We start from the raw sequence: 22,603 nt of genomic DNA on the forward strand, positions 1-22,603 counted from the left end.
AGGAATATTGGTATTAGTTCTTCTTTCAATTTTTGGTAGAATTCTACACTGAAGCCATTTGTCCCTGGTGTTTTTTTTGGTTGGGAGACTGGATGACTGCTTCTATTTCCTTAGAGGTTATAGGTCTGTTTAAGTTGCTTATCTGTTCTTTATTCAGTTTTGGTAAGTGATATCTGTCCAGAAAAATATCCATTTCCTTTAAATTTTCCAATTTTGTGGAGTATAGGTTTTCAAAATTATGACCTGAAGATTCTCTGGATTTCCTCAGTGTCTGTTGTTATGTCCCCCTTTTCCTTTCTGACTTTGTTAATTTGCATGTGCTCTCTCTGCCTTTTGTTTAGTGTGGATAAATGTTTGTCTATCCTGTCGATTTTCTTGAATAACCAGCTTTTTGTTTCATAGATTCTTTGAATTATTTACTTTGTTTTGACTTTATTGATGTCTGCCCTCAGTTTGATTATTTCCTAATGTCTACTCCTCCAAGGTGAATATGCTTTCATTTGTTCTAGAGCTTTCATCTGTGATGTCAACTCTCTGGTGTGATTATTCTCTAGTTTCTTTATGTGAGCATATAGAGCTATGAACTTTCCTCTTCGTACTGCTTTCAAAGTGTCTCATAAGTTTGGGTATGTTGTGTCTTCATTTTCATTGAATTCTAGCAAGTTTTTAATTTTTTTCTTTATTTCTTCATTGACGCAGGAGTGGTGCAATTGCGGGTTGTTCAATTTCCATGAGTTGGTAGATTTTCTTTAATTTGTGTTGTTTTTTAATTCTAACTTTAAAGCACGGTGGTCTCATAAGACACTGGGTTTTTCCAGTTTTTTGTACCTGTTGAAGTTTGCAATGTTGCTGAGTATGTGGTTGATTTTTGAGAAGGTTCCATGTGATGCTGAAAAGAAGGTATATTCTTTTGTGATCAGATGAAATGTTCTATAGTTGTCTGTTAATCCCAATTGGGTCATAACTTCTGTTAGTTCTTTGTCTCTTTGTTAAGACTTTAATTTCTTTCTTTATTCATTCTTTGACCCACATATGGTGCAATTGTGCAATTTCCATAAGTTGGTAGGTTTTCTGCAATTTCTGTTGTTTTTGAATTCTAACTTTAAAGTATGGTGGTCTGATAAGACACAGGGGGTTATTCCAATTTTTTTGTACCTGTTGATGTTTGCTATGTTGCTGAGTATATGGTCAATTATAGAAAAAGTTCCATGTTGTGCTGAAAAGAAGGTATATTCTTTTGTGTTTGGATGGAATGTTCTATAGATGTCTGTTAATCCCATTTGGGTCATAACTCCTGTTAATTCCTTTGTCTCTTTGTTAAGTTTCTGTCTGGTGGTCCTGTCCAGTATGAGAGTCGGGTGTTGAAGTCTCCCACTATAACTGTGTGAGGACTTATTTGTGATTTGAGTTTTAATAATGTTTCTTTTACAAATGTTGGTGCTTTTGTATTTGGGGCATAGATGTTTAGAATTGAGACTTCTTCCTGATGGATTTTTCCTGTGATGAATATGAAATGCCCTTCTTCATCTCTTTTGATTGATTTTCATTTCAAGTTTAATTTGGTAGATACTAGGATAGCTACCCCAACTTGTTTCTTGGGTCCATTTGACTGGAATATTTTATCCTGACCCTTTCTCTGATATAATGTCTGTCTTTGAATGTGAGGTGTGTTTCTTGCATGCAGTAGAAACATGGATTGTCTTCTTATCCATCCTGTTAGTCTTTTTATAGGCAAGTTAAGACCATTAATATTGAGGGAAATTAAGTTACCATTGAGTGTTTATTCTTGTTTGTTTTTGATTTGTTGTTGGTAGTTGTACTGTATGTGGATTTACTCTGCTTTTTCTTTTTGATAAGCTACGATTATCTATTTCCTGTGATTTTGTGAGTGTAGTTGATTCTTTAGGTTGTAGTTTTCCTTCCAGAACTTTCTGTAGAGCTGGATTAGTGGATATGTATTGCTTAAATCTGGTTTTGTCATGGAATATCTTGTTTTCTCCATCTATGAAATCTTTGCTGGGTATAGTAGTCTGAGCTGGCATCCATGGTTTCTTATTTATTTATTTTGTTTTTGTAGAATGTCTATCATGGACCTTCTGTCTTTCAGAGTTTCCATTGAGAATTTATGTGTGATTGTGATAGGTTTGCCTTTATGTGTTACTTGGCCTTTTTCTTTTACTGCTCTTAATATTTTTTCTTTATTCTGTGTGTTTCAGGTTTTGATCATTATGTGGGAATGGACTTTTTGTGGTCCTCACTATTTGTTGTTATGTAAGCTTTCTTTACTTTTGACTTTTTGAGGCAGGTTTCTCCTTGTATCTTTGCAGCCTGTCCTGGAACTAGGTCTTGTAAACCAGGCTGGTCCCGAACTCACAGAGATCCTCCTGCCTCTACCTTCCAAGTTCTGGGACTAAAGGCGTGCACCACCACTGCTCGGCATTTCTTGTATTTTCATTATCATGTCTTTCTTTCAGTTAGGAAATTTTCTTCTATGATTTTGTTGATGTTTTCTGCAAATTTGAGGTGGGTTTCTTCACCTTCTTCTATACCTATTATTCTTAAGTTTGGTCTTTTCATAGTGTCCCATATTTCCTGGGTATTTTGTGTTATGGATTTGTTGGACTTAAGATTTTCTTTTGTAGACAATTATATTCCTCCTAGAATCTTTTCAGAACCTGAGATTCTCTTCCATCTCTTGTATTCTGTTTGTTATGCTTGTGTCTGTAGTTCCTGATTGTTTATGCAACTTTTCTATTTCCAGCATTTCCTCTATTCATGTTTTCTTTATTGTCTCTAAGTTTTCAGGTCTTGACCTATTTCCCCCATCTGTTTGATTGTTTTTTCTTGGGTTTCTTTAGGAGATTTGTTGACTTCTTATAATTTTTGGTTTGTTTTTTCTTCCATTTCTTTAAGGGTTTTTTCTCATCTGCTTTGAGGGCCTCTATCATTTTCATGAAGTTGTTTTTAAGGTCATTCCCTCCTGCTTCATCTGTGTTGGTATGTTCAGGTCTTGCTTGTTAGAGTCCCTAGTCTCTGGTAGTGTCATCTTGGTTTTTCTGTTGTTGAATGTGTTTTTATATTGTCTTTTTTCCATCCCTTCTTCTAGTGGGTATTTTTAGGAGTCCCTTCCCTTGCTGGTGAGTTTGGGTACAAGGTTCCCTTCTGATGGGTGTAAACAGGTCCAGTATTGAGGTGACTCTCCTTTGCCCCTGGGTGGAGGCAGGAATAGTACCCTGGGTGGGCTGTTCCTCTGGGAAGGGTTCCCTAGTGTGCAGTCCCCAGGCCTCAGGAGACTCTTAGCAGGGCACCAGAGATGGGCCAGAAACAGGTCCATGCTATGTGCTGTCAGCCTTAACATGGAATTCCAAATGTAGAGAAGGGTCTGGACTTGTTACTCCTTCCTCTGCTACATAGCATCTCTCCATGCTTGAGGTGAAATCTTAAAGTGCTTTTGACTTGTGTTTCCCTGATGGATAAGAATGTTGAACATTTAAAAACTATTTCTCAGGCATTTGTGTTTCATCTTTGGAGAACACTTTGTTTAGTTCCATGCTCCAATTTAATACTTCTTTTTTTTCCATGTGTTGTTGTTACTCATAGATTCTGGATTCTAACACTCTGTCTGATATATAGGTGGTAAAGACATTTCCCTTTCTGTTTGCCATCTCTTTACTAGAATGCTGGTATCAGTCTTTTTCTGTGTCCCAGAATGTTCTTGAACTTATTAGGTAGTCATGATTGCCATGAGCTCATAGTGATCATTCTGCCTCGGCCATCTGAGTGCTGAGATTACAGCTGAGAGCCATTGTCTGCCTGTCTTAGAAACTTTATTTATAATTTTGTGAGTCAGCCTTAGCTTATGTACATATTAAACAGTCATCTGCATGTATTGTGCATGCAAACACCCATTTTAAGACTGTATCTACCATCTTAAGACAATATCCAGCCCCAGTTGGGATGTATGTACTCTCCACTACATACAATGTATAGGATTTTCTGTCCTAACAACACACCATGATCTACCCATTTGTGTCTAGCTTCTATTCAGATCTGTCTGGGTATGAGACTGAGGGGACAAATCACATGGACAGCCTCCCTTCCATATCTAAGCACCCACTGTAAGGACAAGACAACTAGTCCTCCTTAACTCATCTATGGTTCTTTTGGTCCCTGTTCACTGCATCAGTTGTATTGTATAATATTTAATGGGGAGAAACAAATGAACATCTTTTCACCCCATCTAGGTACTCACAGCAGACCAAAGAAACATTTTTCTAGTCTAGTTTTGCATGAGTGAGTTTATTAGAGTGAGAGTTACTTACAGTAACACTGACCAATCAGAGGCAGCTTCATCACTGAAAAGCTCACCTCCACAAGGCAATGATTCTTCATTCCTGCAGTCATGGAGGCCTCTCCGGCCCCTCATGTGACTTACAGTCCCCTCAGCTTGTCTGAAATCTCCATTCCTGCACAATGTTTTTTGCCCATATAATCTTGAGGAGAATTCCATGAACCTGTTATGTTCCTGTACTTTCTAAGACTTGTAATGTTTATTTACCTCCTGAGTCTTATTTTACTTTATTTGTAAAGTGTATCCCTTTTGGGGTTGTGCATGTTTGCATGTGTGTGGGCATGTCAGGCTTATGTTGGGTCTTGTCCTCAGTTAATTTCTATCTTTTTCACAAAGCAAAGTTCTCTCACTGCATCCCAAGCTTGCAGATCTTCAGTCTAGGAAGCCAGCTTGCTCCATGCTTCCACTGTTTCTGCTTCTGAGTGTGGAAGGACAAGGTGGCTGCTGCGTTTATGTGGGTTCTGGAAAGTGAACTCTGGTCCTCACTCATGCATGGAAAGTGCCTCCAACTTCCTGAGTTTTCATTAGAATGTTTTGATTAGGGGGAAATAGTTACAAAACACCTATTCGTATCTTTTGTGTGTGTCCTTGCTCATGTTGGGTGTTATAAATGGGCATGTGTTCATTCGTGTGTGTGTGTGTGTGTGTGTGTGTGTGTGTGTGTGTGTGTGTGTGTGCATTCAAGTGTACAGGTAGGGTGGAAAGAAAGGGAGGTAGAGAGGTGAAGAGGGATTTGGGCTGTCTGACTCTGACATATTAAGACTCATGTTCCTTATCTTTAGGTTTTCCCATGGTGGAAGTGGATTGGCTAATATACAGAAAATATACAGAGAGGGAAATTTATCTAGTGATTCCTGGTATTAAACATTTGATGTTGACATGGTCACTAGCTATGGGTGAGGTGAGTTTGAACTAAGTTTTTGAATATGTCTTTCTAGGAGAACTTTGGCATCTTCAGTCACTGTGTCAAGGAAGATATGAAGCAAGTAAAAGGGTATACTATAGTAAAGATGTGTAGCAAGGGGTCCACCAGTAGCTGCGGCAAATTTTTCACCATATTTCAACAACATTTCTCTTAATGTTTCTTCTTTCTTAGTTTCCAACAAATAAGGAGATTTAATGATTTTTTTCACTTGTTCAATTGGCTCTTTGACATCTATAGCCATGAGTTCCAGGGATTCATCATCCACTCCAAAGATGACTCGATAGTGGTTAACTTCACCTTCAGCTTCTTCATATCCTCCCCGAGGATGCCCACTGCAGGAATAGTAGCCAGAAGTCCAGACGTGAAGACTTCCTTCCAGATACACTGCTGGATGGACTCACGCTTTCTGTCAATGGCTGCCTCTGTAATATTACTGATGGAAAGAGTAAAATTGTGGCGTTTCTGAGCAGGAAGATCCTTTATCAGTGAATCCATCAGGACTTGAAAATCATAGTCAGACAAATCCCTGTTTGAAATAAAAAAAATCTGTGGTACATCCATATTATTCTGACTAAAGTTGTTCTCATAGTAGCTTCGCAAATTCTTCAGGATCTTTTCTTTGTAAATGTATGTGGTTTGAATTTCTTTTCATTGTCTAAATCCATGTCCACCTTGGATCTCACAAAGTAGTAATTCTTTTTCATAGATCTGATTGCTTTTGCAAGGTCTAGTTCAAGTTTTGTAAAACGTGTGGCAGAAACAATAACAAAGAAGTCATACTCTTGGAATTTAACTTTCTCCAGATAATCTCCTGGAGAAATCTCACAGTTCCAATGCCAGGCAGGTCCCATAAAGTCAAACTTTTAATTTTGGGGTGTTTGTATGGAGTTCTCACCATAGTCGTCTCTACTACCCCAACTTCAGCTGCACCTTCGTCTTCAGTTCCAACCCCTCTCAGGGCATTGATGAAGCTGGACTTCCTTGCTCCAGACTCTCCTGTCACAGCAATGTTTATTGGGGCACTATCAATATTTTTAATGCATTATTGATTATAGACTGAGCCCCCTGAATATTTCCTTTTTTTCAGATGTATCTCAATAAAACGGATGGTTTCCTGAGAAATTATTTTGTTTTCTCTTTTTGTCTTATTAAAATATGCAGTGAAGTTGGACACCAAATCTCCATGGCCTTCATCCTTAGTTGTATCAGAGGAGGACTGACCCATGATTGTGATTTTAAAAAAGTCACTGGAAGAAGGAAGGGAGAATAAGTTGCAACAGATCAAAGGTGCTTTTGTGCTTTTCATTACGTTCCTTCACTATGCAGCAGCCTTAGTTACATTCTGATATTGACTAGTTCCCGCATGTTTTGTGCTGATTTTTTTCAACCAGATTCAAACTCTAGTCCGTTTGGAGGAGAAAGTCTCATTTGAGGAATTGCCCCCATCTGATTGGACTTGGGGGAATGCTCAGGGAACGTTTTGTTGACTGAGGATTGATGTGGGAGGTCCCATCCTACTGTGGGTGGTCTGGTGGTCCTGGGTAGTTTAAGAAGGCATTATTGAACTATGAGGATCAAGGCAGTAAACAGCATTCTCCAATTTTCCCTTCCTGTACTCCTTGACAGTTTCTGCTCTGATTTCCCTCAGAGATGGACTGTGAACAGAATGTGTAAGCCCACAAAGTCATTTTCTTTTCAAAATGATTTTGGTCATGGTGTTGGTAATAGCAATAGAAAGGAAACTCAATAGAAAGGAAAGCAGAACAAATTTCTACTAGCTCTCAATTAAACCCTTAATTATGAAAAATGAAAACTCATGTTACATAAGAGAAAATAATATAAAATATGACAGGACTACTTAGCCAGCATCAACAATTACAAAAATAGGCACGACTGTGTTGCCTCTACTCTGACAGCAGTATTGTATATAAATCCAACGTATTGTCTCCATCTGTCCACACTGCCTTCAGTATGTGCCTTCATGTGAATGGAAACTTAATGTAGTCTAGTTTTGTATACTGGAAATGAATAAAAATGAATGATAATCGAGATTTGATTTTGATTGATGGCAAATCTATCTAATTACTACTTAAATCTATTTTGTCTCTTTTATTAATGTACTCAAAAGATTTCTGTAAATTCAGCTATTGTGTTTTGTTGAAATAATTCTGTATTTGCCTAGATTTACCTTCCTTATGTACTTTACATTACTTGGATCCTATATCCATGAAGAACATGAACTTTCAATAATATAAAAGTTCTTTACCCTTAAAGTCCATGCTAAGATCCATTTCTTCCATCCCCCTCACCGTATCTGGGAAGCAGAAATGGGATAGAAGAGGAGACTAGTGGGGTGCAGGGGAGGAGGAGAGGGAGAGGTAACTAAGATTGACATGTAAAACAAGCTTGTTTCTAATTTAAATAAAAAATGTTCTTAGCAAAAAAATCATTAGTAGAATGCAGTATTTCAGTGTTCTGCAATTCTCATTTAGATTCACTGTTTTCTTTTAAGGATTTTATTTTATGAAAGTAATCTAACTGTGCAATGGAGATACTGGTCAATTGGTAGAGATCTTTCCCAACATAAATAAGGCCTTGGCTTGAATCCCCAACACCTTATTAAATGCATGTGTTTGCAGATCCTTGTAATTCTGGTCACCAGGAAGTAGAGCTAAGAGCATCAGTGCTTCAAGATCATTTTGGTTAGAGGATAGCTTGGGCTACTTGAGACCCTGTATCAAAACTTGAATATCAAGTCCAGTAAGATGGCTCAGCATGTATATACACTTGCTGGCAGGCCTAAGAACCTGAGTTTGCTTGTTGGGTATTTAACTAATTCAGACTTCATTTTTCTAACTTTACTTGGCAGCTCATTAGACCTCACCATTAATTAAGGAAACAACAAATCCCAAGTCACCCTGGAGCCTCCTCTGTCTGTCTCACCCATATCAAATCAACAATTCCTGGACCTCTTACTCATGAACTCTTTACCCTGCCAAACATCCTCTTTTTGTGGTTTCCTAATATACTGCCTACACTAACACCTGGCACACAAACAACCCATTCTACCCATCCCCATATCCTGCTCTGCTGACTATATAAGCTAGCCTGAGAAAAATAAAGTTTGCCGCTTGATCAGAAACCTATCTTGTGGTCATTCTTTCTGTGTCTCTTGTACCCATTCCCTATCCCTGACTCTCTTGCCCCAGGTTGACATCCCGCAGGTTGGAACAGAGCCTGAACTAAATTCACAAACACATTTGCTGGGGTCCTGAATCGATACCATATATAGTTTTCGCCAACAAACAACCTATTTGACACCCTTAGACTACAGACTTATTACTTCAGAATTGTAGATTCGTGTTCCTTAATACTTGTCATTCTCAACTTCCCTCGCAATGGAGGAATTAAGTCTGTCTTCGTCTTGGCAGGTCTTACACATGTTGTCAAATCCACAGTCAGGTTATATGAGTAGCTGCCTTGCTCTTTCCAGAAGTCACTGTTTCCTTGTATTCATCCACAACTCTGACTCTTTCAGTCTTTTCACCCTTTCTTCCACAGCCATTCTGGAAATATGCATATTCCATTTAGTGCTGGACATTTATCAATGTCCCATTCAATGCATTTTGGCCAGTTGTGGCTATCTGTATTGATTATCATCTATTGCAAAAAGAGCTTCCATGCTTTGGGAGGACAGTACAGGACTAATCCAGCCCCCTGATCATGGATGCCAATGGGGAGGCCCCTGCACTCCTGGGAGCCTCTGGAGGTGGACTGGCGTTTTGTCCTGGTGGTTGGGATGGACTTCGAGAGCCCATCCCACTTGAAGGGATTTGCTCTGTCTCTGAACACATGGGGAGGGGCCTAGGCCCAGCACAGGAAGATTTGGTGGACTTGGTGGAGCCCTGGTTGGGGGCCCTACCCTGCCTGGGGAGTGGTGGGTGGATGGGGTGGGGGGTAGGTTGGAGGTGGGGGAGAAGGAATGGGGGTGGGGGGAGGGAGAGGGAGAGGGAAAGTACATGTGAAAATATTAATAATTTAATAAAAAATGCAAATAAATAAATAAATAAATAAAGAGCTTCCATGATAAGGGTTAAGCAAAGCCTTATCCTATGGTATTATGGAAAATTATTAGGAGCTGGTTTAATGTAATGTCCTTTAGTAGAATAATAGTAGTAGGTTTTCACTAGGGTATATGAGCAATATAGAGTTCTAATTAAGATGTCAACTTTGTTAAAATGTATTAAAGAAAAAAACAACACTGTTCTATTCTCCATCTACAACAAATTACTTTAAACACAAGTATGAATCTGGTTATAATCAATATAGAACAAATATACCACAAAAATATAACAAATAAATAAGTAAATAGTATAATTGCAGGTATAGACTGTAAGGGATCAAGATATATATGTGTGAAAATGACAAATCCATTATGATGGAGAATTAATAATAAGTGTATTAGTTTTCACTTACCATAAATGCAGCAAGTTAAAGCATTGCAAGCTCATTCATCAGAAGTTCTGGAATTAGAAGGCTAATTCAAGTGTCACTATGTCAAGTGTTGGCTGGATTCTCTTTCTTTTTGTACATTCTCTTCTAGGAAAATCCATTTGCTTTGTCTGCCACCTTTCAGAGATCATCAAGGTTTTGGGTTTGTGGTTCCTTCCATCATCCTCAAACCATGAGTGCTGTAACTGTGTAACCATTGTTCAGTATTCAGGACCACCTCAGACCCCTCCTGTTTCCCTTTTCTTCAAGTAGGGGCATGTTATGGTTGGGGAAAGTATTCCAAAAGCAAAATCCATTGCTCACCATCATGGTGCTGTTGGGACATGGTAGGACTTCTAAGTAGTGAGACCTAGTAAGAAGTGTTGTGATCACTAGGGGTATGCTGTTGAGGGGACACTGGGACCTAGGCCTATTTCTCTTTCTCTACCTTGCTTCTTGCCCATGAGCTGAGTGTGTGTGTGTGTGTGTGTGTGTGTGTGTGTGTGTGTGTGTGTGTGTGTGTGTGTGTGTGTGTGTGTGTGTTTCCTTTCACCTGCTCTTCACTCTGATATACTACTGCAGATTAATAGCAATGGGGCTATCTAATCAGACCACACCCACTGAAACTGTAAGCCAGAAGTAAATCCTTTTTCTTTGTGTGATGATTATCTCTGATATTTGTTATTGTGACACTAAGTTGACTAACACAAGGCTTCTTGGTTTATAGTGTGACAATATAGAAAAACTTATTTCAAGGCAATTAACAGACTTAATCCCTGGACACTTTAAAGGTTCTTTTTCATTTGACTGAGTACATTTACTTATTTCACAGATAAAAGATGTAGGCACATTTCTTTTATCATCCTTACCACAATAGAATAATATGGGAAAATGTCCAGTTCACACCTGACAGCAAATTGCACAACTTGAATAAATCAGTGATTCTGTGAGAGGTATCCATTTTCCAAATTACTCCAGAGGAAATAGACTAAAGAGCCTTTTTTTATAATAAACAAATTCATTAATAAAACTCCAGGCTTAAAAATGTTTGTTCCTTTAAGATCTGTTTCAGTGTTTTTTTTTTTTTTGTTTTGTTTTGTTTTTTTTGTATGTCATATGTGTCTAGAAGTTTCCCCATTTTTCTTATAGTTTTCCATTTTTTGGAATATATGTTTTTAAAGTACTCTTCAGTGACTCAGATCTCTGTCATGTATGTGTTGTCATGTTCAATTTTTCATCTCTAACTTTATTAATTTGTATCTTGTCTATTTTTGGTTAGTTTGCCTAAAGTTTTGTAATTTTCACGTATCACTCTGAAAAAACAAATCTTTGCTTCCTGGGTGTAGCCAAAGTTTTGCAAATGTATGGTTACAATTGTTATTTTAACATTTATTATGTATACAGTGTTCTGCTTGCATGTAAGTCTGCAGGCCAGAAGAGGGCACCAGATCTCATTGAAGATGGTTGTGAGCCACCATGTGGTTTCTGAGAATCGAACTCAGAAACTCTGGAAAAGCAGCCAGTTCTCTTAATTGCCAAGCCTTCTTTCCAGCTCTACAATTGTTATATGTTCATGATGAATTGTTACTTTATTAATGTAGAGCAGCCTTCATCATCTCTTCTGACTATTTCCGGTTGGAAGTTAATTTTATCAGCAGATTAGCTATGCCAGGTTATTTTCAGTTTCTGTTTGCTTCCACCCCAACACATGTTTTGATTATGAGCTTGTGAGTATCTTAAGTTATGTGTTTCTTAATGATAATTGAAAGTTTTAAATTAGCTTTAATTCTGTGGTCAACCTTAAGGGCTTCTTCCCATGTAACATTACATATCCACAGTCTAAAATACAGGCAGATTTATAATAATGTCCCTGTCACAAAAGGATAGTACCAACAAAGCTTGTTTCTAGTTAGGATCTCTCCAGCCATCAGCTAGTTTTGTGTGTGTGTGTGTGTGTGTGTGTGTGTGTGTGTGTGTGTGTGCATATGTGGTTTGTATTCTTGTTTGAGCTTCAGCTACAGCACAAATGTAAAAGTCAGAGGACAACCTCAGCTCCTGGTCCATGGTTTTCTTCTTGTTTGAAGCAGGGTCTCCTATTGTTTACACTGCCTCTGCAAGGCTAGCTAGCCCACAAGCTTCCAGGCATTCTGTCATCTCTGCCTACTATCTCACTTCTGTAGTACTGGGTTTACAGAAATGCTTTGTCATGTCTGGCTTTACTTGGTATGATGGCTCTTCTTGGTTGTCAATGTGACCATATCTGGATTTAACTAAAACTCAACCCTCTAGGTTCACCTGAGAGGGATTTTTTCATAATTAAACTATTTGTAGTTGGAAGATCCACACTAAATCTGGATCTCTTGAGGTGGGAAGATCCACCTTCAATCTAGACCACACCCTATGCTGGCAGCCTACCTATATGAAGGTCATGGAAGAAGGAGTTCTTGTTCTTAGCCTCGTGTCTTTACTTTCACTGTCAAGTTCATTCCCTCACTGGTATTAGAGCCTTGGTTTTCAGGATTCTAGTCTTTACTGACAGCCAGCTGAGACTTTCAGCCTAGTGGGCTGAGCAACTACTAGATTCTTGGTCTTTCCATTGGTAGACAGCTATTGTTGATCTAACTGGAACACAAAGCACTTGAATCCTTTATCTCTATCTGTCTGTCTGTCTGTCTGTCTGTCTGTCTGTCTGTCTATCTATCTAATCTATCATCTATCTATTTATCTATTATCTATTTATTTACCCCTTCCTATTTATCTTTGTAAACAATTCTGTTCCTCTAGAGAATCCAATAAACACACTTGGAATCTGGCAATCTGAAGTCTTATACCTGCAGAGAAAATGTTTTACCAATTAACCTCCCCAGTCCCCAGCATTATTTTAAAAAGAAAGATCTCTACTTCACTGATGAACTTCTCATTATTCATATAACAGATTGTGTTAAAACTTTTAATGTGATGATGCTCTACATTTTCTTTATTCTCAGGCAATTTTCTTAGACTTATCTTTTTTCTGGCATATCTTCAACTTCCTGTGCAGTGTTCATTGATGGAAGATTTTGTGTTTTCTTGGTGATATCATTTTGCCTTGTATTTCTATACTTCTTGATCATCTTTGATACAACTAGTTGTCAGTGGCTTACCAATTGGATAGGAAAATTAATCAGAAAAATATATTCTCCTGAAGGTATTATGTATCATGTTAGAGGCTGCATAGGCTTTGTTTCTGCTTGAAAACCAATGGTGTCTCCACAAACTATAACTGAAGACTGTGAGGACATGATGAATATGCTAACAAATTCAGAGACCCTGATCTGCAGCAGGTCACACAGGGTGATGGTATTTTAAAAGCCAAAGGGGTACATACAATTTGTGGTGCAGTGATTGAGCCACTCAAGCAATCTTTGAGGGTAAACCATAAATGGATGTTGGGGTGAAGTGTGATTAACTTTGGTCTTAAAATGGCACCATACACCATTATCTTATACAGGGGAGGGAGCCATGTAAACAGAGGTACCCATGTGGAACTGTGCATTTCATTACAACTCCTTGTGGAGCTCAAAACCATTGATGGCTGTAGTATTGCCTTACAGAAAAATCCATGACTCCATGGTGCCAATTTGGACAATTTAGCCTTTACTATGTGCAATTTCTGAGTTGTGAGAGGATTTATCACTTTCAAAGAAGCTCACTGGGAATCAACAACACACTATGCAAGGTGCTTTCTTCACTTCCCTACCTGACTTTCTGGAGCCTCCATTTTTCATAATTCTCTTTCATGTACACTGTATTCTAGCATCTCCAGATATTCTCAGCAAACAACAACTGGTTGTTCTTTGGTTGTATTTCTTAAGTAGAGGAGTAGTTGTCTGGCATCTCTCATTAGCCATGTTGTTTTTGGCAAGTCTGCATCTCAGTTAATGGTACAAAATACTTTGGCTTATTTGGTGTTGGTGAGTGGCATAGCTTCTATTAGGGAAGCAACTGCATCACCAGCAAAATTTGCATAACAGACTGATTGTTCCTCCACACCTGAAATCATATGTTAATAATTTAACCCTTTAGTTGGATCATATTTGGAGCAAGGACTTTAAGAGGCATGTATGGTTAGACTAGGTCATTAAAATGGGACCCAAATGATAGGGTCATAAGAAGAGGTGACAAGGGAACAATTCTCTGCTCACATATACCATGGTAGGCAATGTGAGGCATGACCAGGAAGAATCCTTTCACTGAGGGTCTGGACATACTGTCACCTGAATCTCCAATATCATTCACTAGAAATGAGAGAACAAAATTCTATTGCTTAACCCACCTAGGATAGGAATATAGCATCCCAAACTTTAAGAAACCACTCCCTGCCATGAACAATGTTTCTCCATTCCTCTGGGTCTCTCTTTCAGTCTTACTAACACATGTAACTTTTTATTTGTATTTTATTTCAAAGAAGATAAAACATAGGCCAGGGAATGGGCAATGAGATAATCAGCTAAAAATAGTAATACTAAGGACAGTCACAGTGAAGCTATTATGAGTCTTGGAAATGTCAAGCAGAAACAAATGTTTTTTTTTTTCAGAAAGAAATTATTAAATGCCTTTTGGTATTGATAAGGAGTAAATCAGTCATTTCATAATTACAACATTGAAAAACCTATCAATATAAAGTAGAGAAATCTCATCTTCACTGGTTGTGGCACAAAATTAGAGAACTTCTTTAGTATTTTCTCAAGGATTCTGACTAAATAGGATATTTCGGGTTTTGTGTTGTTATTAAGGCAATTGCAATCCCTATGGTTATAGTCTGTCTCCCTCTCTTTTTATTTAAGCATATGTTGAATGTTTGCCTTGCATATATACTTGTTCACCACATCTGTGTATTGTCCCTGTGTAGGTCAGGAGAGGGTATCAGATCCCTTGTAACAGGAGTTATAGGCTACTTGGTGCTACTATGTGGGAATCAAAACCAGGCCCTCCGTGATTGCATTGTCATGTCAGTTCTTAACCTCTGAGCTATCTTTCCAGCCCCACTCCTTGCCCTTTTTCTGGAGTTCTTGGGATTGAACTTGAGATCTCAGGCATGTGAGGCAAACATTATACCACTGAGCCACTGCCCCAACCCTTCGTTCTTTTTTATAGTGAAAAAACTTTTGCATGTACATTTAAATGTGTGATTTCAGGCATGAACATGCCATGGCATGTATGCAGAGGTCAGAGTACAACCTTGGGTCTTGGTCTTTATCTTCCACTTGCTTGTATCAGGTCTCTTATTCACTGCTGCATATGGCAGGTTAGCTGGCCCCAGAAATTCCAGGGTTCTCTATGTTTGCCTCCTACCTCACCATAGGATTTTTGTGGATTATAGATGCTTAGCTGGCTTTATGCGGCCTCTGGGCATCTGATCTCAGAATTGCACAGCAAGTGCTTTATCTACTTAGCCAACTCTCCAGTCCAGTTATGGTTTCCCCTTGTGTATGGCTGTCAAGAGAGGCCATAAGTATCAAATTCAAGGTTATAGAGGCCATAGTAACCAAGAAGTGACAGCAGCAGCTGGTGGCAGCCAGTGCCACTCCACCTACAGTGAAAAAGTAGAGAGCAATGGATGAATGAAAATATGCTGCTGAATTGTCCCTCTTTCCACATACACAGTCAGGGATCACTAGATAGGGAATTGCACCACCCACAGTGGGCAATTTTTTGCAAACATTAACATAAGCAGAATATTTCCACAAATGCAAGCCCAGAAGTTCATCTCCTATGTGATTCTAGAGTCTGTCTACAACACCAAACATCACAATGTTAAACCTAAAAATGGATACTGATTTATATTAAAGTATTTTTAAAAAGTGCAATCAATTGATCTGAGGGTTTATTCAAAGTGAGGAGATAGATTTTTTTGCAGATTTTTTAATTTGAATTAGAAACAAGATTGTTTTACATGTCAATCCCAGTTCCCTCTCCCTCCCCTCATCTGCTACCACCCCTCCCAACTAAAACCCTTCCTATCACATATCCTTTCTGCTCCCCAGGGAGGGTGAGGCCTTCCATAGGGTATCATCAGAGTCTATCATATCCTTTGGGATAGGGCCTAGGCCCACCCCCGTGTGTTTTGGCTCAGGCAGTATCCCTCTATGTGGAATGGGCTCCTAAAGTCCACAGCTATGCTAGGGATAAGTATTGAACTACTACAGGAGGTGCTGTAGATTTCCGAGGTTTCCTCACTGAAACACACATTCAGGGGTTCTGGATCAGTCCCGTGCTGGTTTCCCAGCTATCAGTTGGGGACCAAGAGCTCCCCATTGTTCAGGTCAGCTGTTTCTGTGGGTTTCACCAGCCTGGTCTGGACCCATTTGCTCATCACTTGTTCTTCTCTGCAACTGGATTCCAATTGGGTTCAGTGATTAGTTGTGGTTGTCTGCTTCTAATTCCACCAGCTGCTAGATGAAGGCTATAGTATGGCATATAAGATAGTCAATCTCATTATCAGGGGAGGGCATTTAAGGTAGCCTCTTCTCTGTTGCTTAGATTGTTAGTTGGTGTCATCTTTGTAGATCTCCAGAACTTTCCCTAGTGCCTGATTACTCTGTAAACCTACAATGTCTCCCTCTATTATGGTATCTTCTTTCTTGTTTTCTCCTATTCTTCCCCCGACTCAACCTGTTTGCTCCCTCATGTCAAGGAGATAGATTTTTACCTCTATGCTTTTTTACACATATCTGATGCCCTTTCTACTGCTAATGTAGATATATGACCACTAAGTATGGATAAAGTCTGTATGGCTGAATACACCCAGTATATTGTTTTGCAATGTAATTGTCCTATTTTTCCACCACTGATTCTGAGTTTTGGCAGCTACAGGATTTCAGACTATTCAGAAATCAAGTTGTTTCTTAAACATATCCCTCTGAGAAGAGCATTAGCATCTTCTGTCACCATGTCAAGGAAATGTAATTTCAGGCAAAACAATTGTTTAGCATAAATGTTCTTTGTAATTAAATCTCCCTTAGACAAACAGAACTCCTGATAATGTCTTGAAAGTCTCTCTTGTACTGTTTCTTTCCCTGTAGTTTCGAACACATTCGGAGATTTCATCTTTGCCTTGAGCTGATCCAATGACACTTGCCAGTCCTTAGCCAGACTCTAAGGACAAATCATCCACTCAAAACACAGTAGTGGTTCATGGTTTTCTGAAGAGTTTCCACATGACTGCCCATTAAGTGGGTCAGTGAAGGTATGATACTCAGTAGAACACTCCCAAAGGCTTTGAGCCAAATCCTCTGATTCAGCCAATCCTGGCACTCTCTCTGGAAACCAGGCTGGCCTCGAACTCACAGAGATCTCCCTGCCTCTGCCTCCAAAGTGCTGGGAGTGAAGGCATGCGCCACCAATGCCTGGATTGTTGGTTCATTTAAATGATTGGACTTGTAACATTAGGCAAGGAGAGCATAAAATTTTATCGTTTGTGTACAGTGAGAGCGTTCACCACCTTGTCCATCAGGCTTGGGAAATCATAGTCAGATAAATGTTTGTTAGAGATCAGGAAGACTGGTGATTCTTCAATGTTACTCTCCTGAAAGGTCTTCACACAGTTGTTGTGGATCTGCTGCAGGACTTTCACTCTATCAAAGCTTTGAGGTTTGAATCCTTTTTCATTTTTTAAGTCAGAGTCCGCTTTCATTCTCACAAAGCAAAAATATGAACCCCTGGTAGATTTTCATGTAGCATTCCATCATCATGCCCTTGAAACCAGGAAACAGAGGTCATCAGCAAAGTGCCTATTAATCTTCTGGTGCCACAAGACTCTATTCCTTGGGTTCATGTAAAATCTGGATACAAGAAACTATCATGAGATAGAAAACAGGTAAAGCCACTGACATTCCTATGAAAATATTTGGGTATCCTGAACACTGTGCAGTAATGTGAGGTCAGCCTCCATGTACGGATACTTAGATAGGAGAAGAACATGTGTCAGTCTGTTAATGAGTAAGCAAGGCAGGCACCTTCTCGGACAGATTCCTGCATTCAACACCTAAAATCTATCCTTTTCTTCATTGTCAGTTAAAATGTTATTGTGAAATGTGGGGATTCAGGGGCATTTCTGTCCATCATTTTAGAATGAGTATACTCAGGGAATGTAATGCTAAAACAATCATGCTTAAAAGTTGGCCTACCCTTACATGAATATATATGGACCCTATGAATAAAACTGCCATACTTCCTTATTGGGGAATGAGTTAGAGCATCACTTATGAGATAACTCCTGTGCCAGCTTTGCCTGACTTAGGTAATAAGTGTTTTTCCACTGTATTATGTTTGGCTTGTTTATTTTGACTTTGAGTTAACTAAGATGTGAACTTAGTTCACTGGGTGTTTATTGCTGGTTGAATTAAAGTGTCATGGCTCAGGAAGGGCTCTTCTCCACTGCCAGAGTTAAAGCAGGGAAGTGACACATCTAAGGGATTTCAGCTCTTGTATAGCCTGTTGGTCCTGAGAAAACTTTGTGTCCTTTCTGAATCTTCAGAAATTTATCCCTTCTCTCCAGTGTTGTAGGAGACTTGAGCCAGCTCTTCTAAAGAAGTCTCAGGACAGTGGAAGAAATCCTGACAAAATTTCTAGCAATCTAAAGTAGGAGCCATGACCATCTCATTTCAGAAATGATAGTGATTTGGTTTCCATGACTAAACTAACCTCACCCCTAGATTCTGACCCACCACTCCCCATAGATCCTTGATTTCAAGAACACATTATAGGCGTCTCATCATCAAATGGCACAGAAACACCTCTCTCTCTGAACTCAAGAGAAGTGTATCCCAGTCTGCCATGTGGGGCTGATCTCAGAGACTCTGCCATTCTGCTGTCAGCCTTTCCATCTTTAGCATTTAAACCCTTGTAACAAGTATCTTACTCAAATAACAATCTGCCTAGTGTGCTTCTTGAACCCCAGTCCTGGGATCTTTCTTAATGGTACAGAGATGGAGTTTTCTCATCCTATAGATGTGCATAAAGGCATCGCAATGGGAAAGGTGGTTTCTGTGTTTGTTTTACTGATTGGATGATTTGCTTTTCATGTTCCAGAACATCCAGATGTGTGATTTTTCAACTTAGTTGTGTAAACACCAAAGTCAAAATTTCAAGGGAGTAAAGAAAATAGTTTTTATATCGACTGATTTCTTTTTCTGCTTCATTCCACACCCTGTTTAATCATCCTGTTTAGGGAATTACATACTGAGACATAAGTTTTCTATTTTACTTCAACTGAGAATTCAAGCATTTAAAGAATAGATTCAAGATTGAGGCTCAATTAGTGATACTGGAAAAAATAATCAAAGAAGAAGACTTTAAAAATTATCTGAGAGGATAAGTTTAAAAATTATGATGGGGGATGTCATTCTATATATATGCTCATCTTATTGGTTGATGACTAAAACATTGTTTGGCAGATAGAGGCAGGAAGATAGGCAGGCCTAGGAGTTAGGGAGAATTCTGGGAAAGGAAGGCAGACAAGAGCCAGAGAATGTCACCATGTGGATACGCTTAGGATAAGTTGTGCCAGGATTTATCTGGTAACATAAGGCCATGTAGAAATATGTAGAATAGTAGTTATTGGTTAATATTTAACACAGAGGTAGCCAATAATAAGCCCTAGGCATCGGCCATTTGTTTTATAGTTAATATAGCATCTATGTATTCCTTTGGGGCTGAAGCAGTGGGATCTGGAAGGACATGATTATCTATCAACAAAGTTCTTTTGATTTTCTTAAAATGCATTTGATGTATGATTATATGTATGTGTATATTATGTTATGTCTATATGTATGCTTATGCTCATAAGCTGCTTACAAGTTACCAATTTTTCTTGTAGAGGGCATTAAACTAAATTAAAACTCTTAGATTAGCCTAAGTGCTTGTTAGTTCATATAACATAAATAAGTCTTTGACAAATAACTTAGATTAGCTGGTGAAAGTTGTATTTACCCACAGAATTTTAATGTGTAGCTTTCATGAGCTTCTGGCCATCGGGTTAATAATTATCTGTTAACTATTACAATGTTCTTTACTTTCCTAAGACAGATGGTGGTTGGAAGTGTTATGGTAAACTCCCTATAAGACAAAGTTTCTTCTCAGAGAAAATGGTGGACCTAGTATAAATAATGAAAACTGGAAACTGAACACAGCCACTGCCCAGAATGTCATTCACAGCTTTGTTTAAGTTTCTTAAGGTCAATAAATGGTTCGAGTTAAATCTTCACTGCCTTCGAATTTAAAAGTACACATCTCTTCTGGCTTGTCTTCCTGGGGTATGAACTGTGTAGCCTCCAGTTTAAGGTATTTGTGTGTTCTGTTGTCTGTGTCATTTCAGAGCTCTGCTGCTGCAATGGGGGGCATAGCCTCAGCTTTGATAACAGCTCCTAGGTCCTGTTTTGACAAATTGGTCTGATTATGCTCATGACTCTAAGATTAAGCAATCAGTTCAAAGTCCTCCCAGTTCACCAGGGCAACAAATACCTTTTCTACCTAAAAGTTGTTTATTCATATCATTATGTCTTACAATATTAAAAAAGTAAAAAAAAGGATCCAATAAACAAGAGTCAAATGTTTAAAAGCTTGTAAGTATGCTGTTATGATTTTAGAAATGTTGAGGGAAAACAATTTTTCAGTTGGGTTTGTACTAAGATAGAGGATGAATACAGAGCAATCAATGTGTATGTGTATAACTGAGTTAGCCATAGTTACAGGTTATTAAAATTCCTAGGATCCAATTGACAATGCTTATACAAATCTAAAATCTAGTCTTATTTATATTGACAAGTTCTCGGAAGATATGATTTGCTTTTGCTAACATTTACAAATGTAGATTTCAATTAAAACAACATTCATCAGAAACATAGGATAAAGGTTGTGATAAGCTACAAAAACTGTACCTAACAGCAATTCATGGATAGTAGGTAGTATATTTTTATAAAATATTATGAAATTATATATTTTAATATCTAAATTGATACGTACTTTTTTGGCAAAATTTTCTAAGCTTTATATTTCCTTAAGGCAACTACTTCCATTTCCTCCTGAAAGGCTGACTTCTGACAGGGACAATCACTCAGTCCCAGCACTTCTAGCAACAAAACAGAGCACCAAGCAACAATGACCACAAAGCCAAAAGCCTGCTCTCCATACTCAGAAAAAAATGTGACTCTACTTGATGGTGAGGGTGCTGCTCAGCTCCTGGTCTCCTGGCTAGGCAACTCCTAATGAAATACCAGGGTCCCCTCTGAGTTTTGTTACTCATCTCCCAAGTTGTATAGACATGGAGGTTCTACTCTCAATAGGTCTAATGTAAATCTAATGGTGACAGGGGTGGGGGGCAGACTTAAGCTTTTCTGATATCTGCTGAAATTAACTATTTGGTAGCAAATTTCACTAATTCAGAAGCTCCCTGGACCGTGAAGTAACTGAAAGTAGTTACATCTTTCAGAACAATTATGAGTCTGGATCTACTGTAGTTAGCCTGGGAAATCTATCAAGACAGAGTTTTTGGCGATCTTTTACAAAAGCCTTCCATTCTTTTGGTGGGCATCCTGATTCTAATTATGCACACTCTAAACTTTCTGAATTTGCAGATATGGACATTTGTCACTAAGCCAGATGATCAGAGTTCTAATCCAGAGACTCACAACTTGCTCTTTTACCCCCACATGCATGCTCTAGCATTCGGCACCTAGCTCCAGTACATCAGTACACAGAAAAGAAATAAATGAATGTAATCAACTAACAAATAAAACACACTGTAGAAAATTCTCAAGAAACTACTAACAATTAAAAGGAAAATAAACAACAAAAACTTGTCTTAAATGTCTTGCACTGAGTATGAACCTAACAATGATAGCAATATGAAATATCAATCATTAGAAGGATGATTTTCTTCATTATCACTCCAACTGTACATTAAAAACCATGAAATTAAAGAGGGTACCCTAAAAACATGCCCCACAGCATCTACTACTGATGTTTTAAAAAATGGGCTCGCTGACAAAAATTTCCTTCTAAATATTTCTCACCATACCAGAGTTTTGCGGTGTTTTCCAGCTTGCTCAGACAAGAGTTTTGTTGTTGCTGCTGCTTATTTCCCATTTGTCTTGTTTTTACAGGGAGTAGTGTTTAATGCACAGTATCATTACTAGTCAAAGTGGTCAGAATAAGTGAAGGTTGAGTGCTCATCCCTAAGTATAACAGAGATATGTTTACTAAACCCCCACCTGAAACAGCTTCTGCAAACACTGTGGAAGCACCACAGGATGGGGCAGGGGCAATCTTCTGAATGCTTCATGGCATTTACACACGTGAACTCATGCCAGCTGGGGTTTCCTGCAGGAGATTTACACACAAGGTCTGGGTAAATATTTCAGTGTGAACAATACCATGGGTACATGAGGCCTTTTCCTTAGCAGAGGAGATATTAGGATTAGTGACTTGTGGGGGAGTGAGAGTCATTTTTCTTTAGAGATGTGGTCATTACAAAGTTGCACATGATCAAGTAAATAACCCCATAATAGATCACAAGTGAACCTGATTAAAATCAGTGGGGTATTAAGAAAAAAAGACAAGAAAACATAGGGGCAACGGTGGGGAAGAGGAAGGATCCCAGATAGAATATGAGTGGGAAGAGAGAGAGGAACAGTGTATGACGTTGATAAAGATGTTATGTAGATGTATGAAGTTGTCATACAGTAAATTAAAATATTTTCTAAAAACCCCACATCCTTAAATTGTTTCCAGCAGAAGCACCTTACAGAGTACATCTTTCATCCCAGTCTAGCTTCCTCTGGAAGTAAATTATAGTA

General features: G+C 38.6%; 1 protein-coding gene and 2 pseudogenes across 1 annotated transcript in view; all 3 read right to left on the reverse strand.

Annotated features, from left to right (window-relative positions):
• LOC100759759 (interferon-inducible GTPase 1-like) overlaps positions 1–22,603 on the reverse strand; it is a 148,656-nt gene that overhangs the window by 28,121 nt on the left and 97,932 nt on the right. The gene's annotated exons all lie outside the window — the stretch shown is intronic.
• LOC100761789 lies at positions 5,242–6,501 on the reverse strand (annotated as a pseudogene).
• On the reverse strand, positions 16,632–18,832 carry LOC100761502 (annotated as a pseudogene).

The sequence above is a fragment of the Cricetulus griseus genome, chromosome 2 (genome assembly GCF_003668045.3).
Source record: "Cricetulus griseus strain 17A/GY chromosome 2, alternate assembly CriGri-PICRH-1.0, whole genome shotgun sequence".
NCBI lineage: Eukaryota > Metazoa > Chordata > Mammalia > Rodentia > Cricetidae > Cricetulus > Cricetulus griseus.